Source organism: Myotis davidii, unplaced genomic scaffold (genome assembly GCF_000327345.1).
Source record: "Myotis davidii unplaced genomic scaffold, ASM32734v1 scaffold199, whole genome shotgun sequence".
Lineage (NCBI taxonomy): Eukaryota > Metazoa > Chordata > Mammalia > Chiroptera > Vespertilionidae > Myotis > Myotis davidii.
The window spans coordinates 4,018,328-4,028,850 of record NW_006290680.1 but is presented as its reverse complement, the minus strand read 5'-3'; the positions used below and the strand labels follow the sequence as shown (position 1 = coordinate 4,028,850).

The window sequence follows — 10,523 nt, the reverse complement described above, 5'->3', positions numbered from 1 at the left end:
CACACACACACACACACACACACAACCTTGAATTTCTCTCCTTTCCAATTACCCATCCTTGGCCATCTCTTCAAAATAGTGACAGAACCAAATCCTAGCTCAGCCAAAGCCCGAACTGCCTCATTTACCTTCAGGGAAGAAACAAAAACTGGCCACAGAGCTCAGCTGAACCCATTTATGAAATCAAAGGAATCCTGAGGCGCTGCCTGGGAGAAGTGTCAGCTTCACAGATGGGGTGTCTCTGGGAACAGGTGCTGGGACAGAACAATCCAATGAGTCATGACTTGGCCTACCTTTCTAGACCCACCTTTCAGGCTGTTCTCAGTTCCACTTCTCTCCTTTCAGGCACATGGCAGGATTACACTTTCGTGCCTCCTTCGAAGTTGGATGTGACCATGTGACTTGTCCTGGCCAATGAAGTGTGCACAGAAACCATCTGTGTCACACCTGAGCAGGTTTAAGAGCCAGTACTTAGGTCGTTGTGGAAGCACAGACAGATACGGAGTCACAGGAAGAGAAGAGCCCCTGCCAGCCCATGCCAGATATGTACCGTAAGTGAGCAATAAATAGCTGCTGTGTTAGCACGGAGGCATGTGCTTATTTTGGTCATTGTGGCAACATCTCACCTATCTTTACTGAACACGTTCTTTCCAAAGCTTCACTGATATTCCTATGACCATTACAATTTGTCATATCTGAAAACCACTTACACTATTAACACTTCTTAACATCAACTCACTTATTTTAACTTAGATTTATTTTAGAAGGAAATGTTATTACTACCAAATGAAACACCAGTATCATAAGTAGAAACCAAAGGGGAAATAAACAGAGTGAAATAAACTGTTATATTATATCCTGACTTAATATTGTTATCTTTCAAAGCCTCTGGGTCCTTGATCTGTCCTCTCTTTGTTCAAAAAAAAAAAAAAAAAATGGAGGTCCCTAAGTGTGTGTCAATCTTTTGGGCTCCAGAAAAGTGGCTGAGATTGTCAGATGTTTGGAGGCAACACAGTATAGAGGTGAGAGCACAAATTCTGGAACCTGACTTTCTGGGCTTGAATTCTGGTTCTGCCATGGACTAGCTCTGTGACATGGGTGAGTTACTTAACTGCTCTGTTACTTTGTAAAATAGGGATGATGGTGTGGATGTCATTGGGTTGTGGGGATTATTCGTGTTAATATACAGAAAGGTCTGTGCTGACACGTAGTGAATATTATACAGATGTTAGTTATAAAATAATGGCAGGATCAAGATCCAGATGGACTTGGAGAGATGTTTGAATTCAGTGAAGAGGAAAGAAAAGTCCTTCACATTGATTAGAAATAAATCACCTGGACAGTGTGGATGGGGAGAGTTGCTTTAGCAGCAGGAGACATGATAAAGTTCTAGAGGTTTTCATTGGTGGCAGCTGCCCAAACTGCTAACCCGATCCCATGTGCCATTAGTGGGACGTGGTGCTCAGGCCAAAGGAGCTAAGGGGCCCTCTGTTCTCTACCCTTAAAGCACCATACGAGAACAACTGTGCTTGATGTCAATTTTAATTGGAACACGTAAAATCTTCCTAGGATGGGACAGGGCGAGAATAATTGAAGATCCAATAGAGTTCTAAGCTGTCTGTTGGAGAAGAGGAGAGGGGCAGTGTGTAGAGAGGTCAAGGCCACTGCCTTTGAAACTTCAGTGGTACCATTTACATAACTGTTTGACCTTGTGAAAATTATTACTCTTCAAGACTTATTCGCTCCATCTGCAAAATAGGAATTAATAATAGGACCTCTTTATAGATTGCTTTGTGGAGTAAATGTGATGAACTTTAGAAACTCGGCACGCAGCTGCCCACCATGTAGTTGTGTTATTTACTGAAATCAAACTACTTTCCTTTAAAAGAATGCTGACCTATTCTTACAGCCCCAGAAGACAAACCAGGACCAACGAATGGATGCTACAAGGTTTGTGCTCAAAATGGAGACCATTTTTCTACCAGATACAATGGTTCTTACTAGGGGAAAAGCTACTTTTTTAAGTAGTGAGCGTACTGTCATTGGGAGTATCAAGCCCAAGCTAAACGTCAGGGAGGATGGTGACAAGATTCCGGCAAAGGACCAGAGGTTGAATCAAAGTAGTATCTCCCAGGGGCAAACGTCTTAAATAAAATACCGTCAGAACCAAATTCATGTTGGAAAAACTGGCTTATCCACAGGCAAAAGAATGAAGTTGGATTCTTTGTTTATATCATATACAAACATTAATGCAAAATGGAATAAAGACCTAAACGTAAGAGCTAAAACTATAAAATTCTTAGAAGAAGACATAGGGGGAAATATTCATGACAATGGATTTGGCAATAATTTCTTGGATATGACACCAAAAGCACAGGCAACAAAAGAAAAAAATAGATACACTAAGTACATATAAATGTAAAACTTTTGGGCACCAAAGTATATTATCAACAGAGTGAAAGGGCAACTGTGGAATGGGAGAAGATATTTGCAAATAATATATGTGATAAGGGGTTAATATCCAGAATATATAAAAGCTCCTATAACTCAGAAACAACAACAAAAAAAAACAATTTTAAACTCAGCTAAGGGCTTGAATAGAGATTTCCTCAAGGAAAATATACAAATGACTAGGACGAACATAAAAAGATGCTCAATGTCACTAATCACTAAGAAATGCAAGTCAAAACCACAATGAATTACCACATCACATTCATTAAGATGAATATTTTTTAAATAAGAAAAAAAAACAAGTGGTGGCAAGGATGTTGAGAAATTGAAACTGATTTGCACTGTTGTGAGAATTAAAATGGAAAATAGTTCGTCAGTTCCTTAAAAATATAATTAACATATGATCCAGCAATTCTACTTCTCGGTATATACCCAAAAGAATTGAAAGCAGGGTCTGGAATACATATTTTTTACATGTTCTTTCATAGCAACATTATTCACAAGAGCCAAAAGTTAGAAGCAAGCCAAGTGTCAATTGACACATGATCAGAAAAACAAAATGTGGTATAAATATACACTGGAATATTATTCAGCCTTGGAAAAGAAAGGAAGTTCTGATAATTGCTACAACATAGATGAACCTTGAGAACTTTCTGCTAAGTGAAATAGACTATTCACAAAAGGGCGGATATTATATGATTCCACTTACATAAGGTACCTAGAGTAGTCTAATTTATAGAGACAGAAAGTAGAATGGTGGTTGCCAGGGGCTGGATGCAGGGAGGACTGGAGAGGTAATTTCTACTGAATACTGAGATTCAGTATGGGAAGATTTTAAAAATTCAAGAGAAGGAATGGTGGCGATGGTTGTATAATGATGAATGTACTTAAAGCCTCTGAATTGTACCCTTGAAATGGCTAACCATATCTTATAAAAAAATTAAAATATCAGTAATGCATAAAATATTTATACTGCATCATGGTCAAGTTTGGTTTAATCCAGAAATGCAAAAATGATTTAATATTAGAAAATCTATTAGTAAATGAGGGAACTGAAGGAGAAAAAACAATGATTATCTCAGTAGATACAGAAAAAGCAGTTACAACCATTCAGCACTAATTATGATTTTAAAACAAAAATTCTAGCTTACTTAGAAGAAACTTATAAAAACTCAATAATATTACCTACCCAAAATCTAAAGTTTGAAGTATTCCTTTAGATTCAAGAATAAGGTTGCTCACTGTGGCAGAACTGTGAGTTGTTCTATATTATCTAGCTTCCTCTCTTCCTTGTATTAAAATCACCGTTTCTTCTATATGGATGCCTCTAAAAAGATTTATCTCAAGCCTTCCTTTGAAGCTAGGTGAGACCAGGGATGAGAGTATGTTCTGGCCAATAAAACATATTCACAAATATAGTTTGGCAGTTTCAAGGAACTTTTCTTAAAAGACAGCTGGAACATGACTTTTACTCCCTTTTCTTCTTTGTCCCTTGTTCATCTTTCTGTAACATGGCTAGAGCTCTGGCAGCTATATTAGACCACGAGGATGAAAACCTCATGGGGTTGAAAAAATAGTAGCTGGAAGGAGCCTGGGTTCCTGAGGACTGCTATGAGGAAGAGCAGCCACACGAACCTCAGTCTGCCTACGCTGGACTTTGACATAACTGAGGAATAATCTTCTGTCTTAAGCTCTTGCTATTTTGTGTCTCAGCTACTCACAGACAAACTAAGCCCATTATTACTGCTTCTATTTGACATTTGACTGGAGGCCCCCTCCATGCAATAAGATAAGAAATTAAAAACAGATTTAATAAGATAATTTAGCCAGGTTGTTGAGTACATTTTCAATATATTAAAAGCACTTGTTAGTATCCACTAACATCAACAAATGAGAAGAGTTAATTAAAAAACCATACCAGCAATAAGAATTATAACTTATCTGGGAAATAACCTAACAAAAGACCTTTATGTATTAAGATGACCAAACTTTATGAAAAACATAAAAGGAGATCTATATAAATGTATTATTTTCATAGCAGAAGGATTCACGATGTAGAGATGTCAATTCTTCCCAAACTGATCAATAAATTCCATGATATTCCCAAGCAGACAAAGCCAGTTGGCAAATTACAAGGGTAGACGACTTTATTGAAATCCAGAGGAGGAGACAAATATGCCACTGGCCTCCAACCCTGGTTCTCCTCTGTCCAACCTCATCCTAAAATGTGTATGAATAAGCAAAGAGAATGGCCATGATGATGGTAAAGAACAGCTGTGCGGAGGACATGCTCTACAATATGTGAAGCTAGAACTGCACTGTCCAATATGGTAACTACTGGCCATATGACACCACCGAACATTTGATTTGTGGCTACTTCAAACTGAGATGTGCTGACAGTGCAAAACACACATCTTATTATAAAGGCCTAGTATAAAAAAAGAATGAAAAATATCTCTTTTTATTGAGCAGATGTTAAAATGATAATATTTTAGATATAGTGAGTTAAATATAATATATTAATAATTTTAACAGTTTCTTTTTGAAGTTTTAAAAAATTAAGCCTTTTATTTTGGTATAATTATAAATTCACTTACTTGTTTTTTTAAAAAAATTCTTTTTAAATGTGCTACTAGAGATACATAAGTGGGGCAATATAGACTGTCTAGAAACAGATCTACGTATATTTGAAAATGGGAGACAAAAGCAATGGCATTGCATATCAGTCAGGAAAGGATGTCAAGAAAAAAATAAAAATGAAAATAAAATAAGAACAAAAAAAAAAAAGAAAGGATGTCATACTTAATAAATGGCCCTGGGCCAATTGTCTATCCATATGAAAAAAATATAATGGCATCTCTATTCATACCATACACAAAAGCCAATTCCTATGGAATAACTATCTAAATATGAAAAATAAAATTTATAGAAAATATTTAGCATAATATCTTTATTATCTCAGCCCTACAAGATTTTCTAGGCAAGATACAAAAAGTACAAACCATAATATAAATGATTATTAAATTTAGTGATCTTATTTGTCACTTAGCCCGAATAACTACATTACAGTATTACAGTTGTAAACTTCTGTACAACAAAAAATTCTCTAAAGAGAGTGAAAAGGTAAGCTACAGACTGTCTAAGGTATTTTCCACAAATATAAATGAAAAAAAATTTGTATCAAGAATAAATAACTTCTTAAAATTGATCTAAAAAAGAAAGGTAAATAATGCAGTAGGAAAATGGGCAAAGGATATGAACAAGCAGACTCACAGAGGAAACACAAATACCCAACAGCCTCTCCCAACTGAAGTCTCAGTGGTGAGCAATTTACCAATATCTCATCCAAGTGAAGATGCCCAATGCCTGAGGTCCAGAAATTCACTCCTGCACCTTATCCTAGAGAAACTCTCAAGTATAAGAACATTCTTCGGAGCACTGTTTAAATTGGCAACAAACTCCATTGTTTAAAACCAGAATAAAGATACTTGGGATCCTCGTACACATTGGATCAATATGGGGAGATCCAAAAATCTACTATATGAGTGAGTAAAAGGAAGTTGCTGAAGGACACGTACAACATGCCATTTGAATAAATTTTCCAGATATGCGAAATAATATTACATATTGCTTATGCAGCCATGTATAGTAAAAGTATGGAAACATGTCTGGAAGTGATAAACACCAAATGTTGACAGTGGTCACCTCAGAAGAATAGCAGGGTGATGGGATCAGGGAGGGCACAGGGCCTTCAACTCTAAATATAATGTTTCATTTATCATTAAAACACAATATGAACCCAATGAAAATATGGTCATGCTGTAGCATTGACAAAACTGAGAGATGGGTACATTGGTGTTCATAATATTATTCTCTATACTTTTCTATATTTGTTAATATTTTTTTACTTTGGGAAAAAAAGAGAAAATTCACTGTCTATATACCAGTAATAGATAATTTGGAACTATAATTTGTAAAATCATACTATTTAACATATAAAGTTGTTTTGTTATTTTTAAATATCTAGCTCTGGCTAGTAATCTCAGTGGTTAGAACGTCACCTCACACACCAAAGGGTTGTGGGTTCGATTTCTGGCCCTGGTGGGGTGTGTGCAGGAGACAACCAATTGATGTGTCTCTCACATCTCTCTCAATCTCTCTGTCTCTCTTTCTCTCCCCATCCCTCTATCCCTTCTACTCTAAAAAGCAATGGAAAAAATATCCTCAGGTGAGGATTAACAAAAATAAAAAATAAAATAAAAATTTGAACAATGTACCTAAGCCTAGCACTTCTCTGTTTGGGGGCAGGGAGAGCTTAAATGGGTGCTAATGTTTCTCAAAGGTCTCTGTGATGAACTAATGTGGGCACACTGGAGGCCTCTCTTAAAGTGCCCACGTAACTGTCCTGTGTTAAGGCTCTGAGCAGTTCTCTGGTAATGAAATGTATAGTTTTCTTTGATCCAGCATTTTTCAAACATCTGACAGTAGAATTCTTCTTGTGTGAGTGGCCTCACCTTGGGGAAGGCTGACCTGTGACCTCCAAGTTCCCTTCCAATCCTCACAGTCACCATTCTAGTTTTGGCTCTGCCAGGAACTTGCTAGATGACTTTGGCCAAATCACCTTTCCTCTTGGGGCCTTAATTTATTAAGATATTAGATGGGTGTGTGAAGTTTAGACTCTAAGATCTCTTACCTGTTTCCAGCTCTAAAACCCCTCTTTGAAGCCCAAAGTTAGGATGACATTTCCACTTATTCTTCCCCTCTCAACTCTTTATTATTTAACGAAAAGCAGGTTCATGGTAGAAGAATTGCAAAAAATGCACAGAAGCAAAATAAAAAAAGAATTAAATGTACATGCCACTGTGGCCCTTTCTCCAAAGGTATGATGAGAGCCAGCATTTATGGAGCACTTATGTACAAAGCACTGTGCTAGGCTAGGTCTATTCTTATCCTTATTTTACAGAAGAGGAGACCGAGGGTCAGAGAGGTAAAGTGTCCTGGGCAAGGTCAGACAGCTTGCGTGACTCTAACCCAAGTCTTCCTGACTCTACAACACATGTACTCAGCCACTACCATATACAGCCTCCCCGTTTGAAGGGCGTCTTCATCCCTGGAGCCATTCCTTTACTCCCGGTTCCCTAAGTCCTTCAGGATTCTCTCCTCTCCCCAAAGAAGCTGTGGACATGATCTCCTCCATGTCAGCACCATTACTGAAGAAGGATCTGCGTCCCTCCTCCAAACTCAGTCCACCTTATCTCTAGAAAAACTATGACTTGCCCTGGAGAGGGGGAAAAATAAGCCTCTCCCCACCCCAGCTCCACCCCTCAAACCACTGGACTTGGGGAAAATTCAGCAGGCTGCAGACACAAGAATGGTATGTATCTAAGTTTCACATAGACTATTGTCTTACCTGAATGTCTGATAAAGGAAGCACAATGGCTGCAAGATGGGGGCTGAGAGGTGAGATCTCCTAAGTGGAGATTCTAGAAGACAGGCCTGGAGTTCTGAAGCCTGGGCCCTCCTGACAGACAGGCAGGCAGCCGGGGTGGGGACATAAGAGATAAATGTGGGGTGGGGAAAAACCCAGCCAGGGACACCAGCCCAAGAAGTTTGGCTGGGACTGGTCTGTTGAGAATGGGAAATGGAGGCAGGATGCGTTAGCAATGAACTTGGTCACTGCTATAGAGTCCGAGGGGCTAGGGCAGCACTGTCCAACAGAAATATAATATGAGCCACATATGTAATTTTAAATGTTCTAGTAGTCACATTAAAAAATAGTACATCTATGAAATAGATTGCTCTCACAAATAATGAGCTTCCCTTGGTCTTAGCAGCCAGGGGTTCCACACTCAAGTGCCCTCAGTGCCCACGTAGGTAACAGAAACAAGGGGATGGCATATAAGCACATTTCATACTTTCCTACAAAAATAAACAGCATAGCAAATGCAATGTTCTGCTCATTAATGTAACTTCAGTGCAGGAATTCTAGGAAGGGTGGTGCCTGTGGCAAACTAGAGCAAGTCCACCAGGTCTAAGTTGGCTCTGGCGGACTTCTGCCTCATAGGTATGGGGAATCAGTGTTGCTAGACTTCCAATTTTTGGAAAGAAGCTGGCAGTTGGGATTTTTAAAAGTTATTAGTCAATTCAAATTTTATTAAAAAAACAACTGGGTGGGCCGGATCTCAACCTCTGGTCTCCAAAACCTTAACCATGCCCTGGACAGTGTGACTCGGTTGGTTGAGCATTGTCCCATGCACCAGGAGGTTACCAGTTCAATTCCCGGTCAAAGGGACCAGCCAGGGTTGCAGGCTTGATCTACCAGGGATCATGCAGGAAGCAGCTGATTGATGTTTTTCTCTCTCTCTCCCTCTCCCTTCCTCTCTCTCCAAAAATCAACAAACTATTCTAAAAAAAACCAAAAAACAAAACAAACAAAAAACCCTTGACCATGCTTTACAGAGGAGGAAACTGAGATTCAGAGTTGTTAAATATTTTCCCAACTTCACAGCAAAGACAAAGAACTAGTCTTGAGGTAATTTCTGCTACGTCTGCTAATAACCAACATCGATTTTTCTCTATTCTTATTGAGAATTTACTAGGTCCCAGGTTCTGTGCTGAATATATGACACCGTGAAGAAGATGCTGTTTATGATGACGCCAGATTTAGACAGGGGAAGCCCAGGCTCAGAAAGGTGGAGTAAATTGCCTAAGATGACACTGCGGGGCTTGAACCCAGGTCTGTGTTTGATTACAAGACTCTAGATGGCCCCCTCTGGCTCCACTCCCTACCACCTCACCACACTGAAGAACCAGCCTGGAGGCCAAGGCATCTGGTGGTTTTCAAGGTGAGGCTCCTCCAAAGGGCCTGGGGCTATGGGGTGGACAGCATCCTGCACCTCCACCCCTCCCCACCCCTCACCCCCCACCCCCACACCTCCATTGTTTCATTCCTGTGAACTGGCTTCCACTGAGATTTTGTTTGAAGAAAGAATGCCACTTTCATTTTACTTTTAACACATTGCAGATGGATCACGAGAATTCCTGCTTCATATTACACAGTGTTTTACAAAGTATCATACTTTAAAAAGATACTAGCTTGTAAGAACATGTAATAAATAACTTCAAAATGCCATGGGTATTTAATTTTAAAGTGTGCGTTTTTTGTACTCACACAAATAGAAACTTATCTGGTCACTGGGTAAAGCTAGCAATAAAACTACTGGTCCGCAATGTGTTAAGTTTTAAAACTACTGATTGCCCAGGGTCCCTTGGTTTACAGGAGAAGAAACTGAGGCCAGGAGGTGGCAAGTGCCTGATGTCCCTCTGTAAGTCAAGACCAGAGCCAGGCAGAACTGGATCCTGAAGGTCCAGCCTGGCCGCCAGGCCCTGGCTGGGAAACTGTCCACTGGGTGTGCCAGGGCCTCCCTCCAGCTCCTCTGGCCTCTCTCCAGGAAGGGCCAACTGCTCTCTGTCTCACCACTTCCCGGGCTCTTCCTCATGCCTGTTTGGATAACTTTTTCACCCTTTCCTTCACAAGCTCTCTCTGAGGTATGGCTGCCTCTGCTGCCTGTCTCAGGGAATCCTGGGGCCTTGGCAGTGTGGCAGCCCAGGCTTGGCCAGTCCGGCAGCAGACAGTTCTCAAACAGTGGCTGTCTGGGCAGAGGGAGGCCTGTTTACCCAGGGCAGGGCCCAGGCAGAGGCTGTAGCTTCCTCCCCATGCCACTGGCCCATCTAGCCACTCAGCACACTGACTCGGCTCTCCCCATCTGTATTTGCTCGTTCCACAAATATTTATGGAGTGCCTACTGTGTGCCAAGCACTGTTCTGCATGATGAGGATATAGCAAGACAGCCAGATACCCTGCTGTAATGGAACTTACACTGTAGTGGAGGAGACAAATGATAAACAGACCAAGGAATGCAGCAGAGACTCCAGCACTGTAGAGGATAACAAGGTTGATACTGATGGTGGAGGTGGGTCAGCCTTAGATTTAGGTGGTCAAGGAAGGCCACTCTCAGTGAGGAACATTGGAGCTAAGACCCAAACTATGGGAAGAAATCAGTTATGGGAAG

At 40.1% G+C, this 10,523-nt stretch overlaps 1 long non-coding RNA gene across 4 annotated transcripts in view; it reads left to right on the top strand.

The window, feature by feature from the left end:
* The window catches only part of LOC102760247, an 18,673-nt gene extending 9,184 nt beyond the window's left edge, over positions 1–9,489 (top strand). The window contains exons 3-5 of one of the 4 annotated variants that reach the window (XR_001513859.1): positions 346–551; positions 1,910–1,950; positions 9,041–9,489. This is a non-coding gene — a long non-coding RNA (uncharacterized LOC102760247). Of the gene's footprint in view, positions 1–345; positions 552–1,909; positions 2,622–9,040 lie in introns of those variants that run through there. The other 3 variants (XR_001513858.1, XR_001513860.1, XR_435675.2) reach the window with 3 other exon arrangements.
* Positions 9,490–10,523: the final 1,034 nt, after the last annotated feature.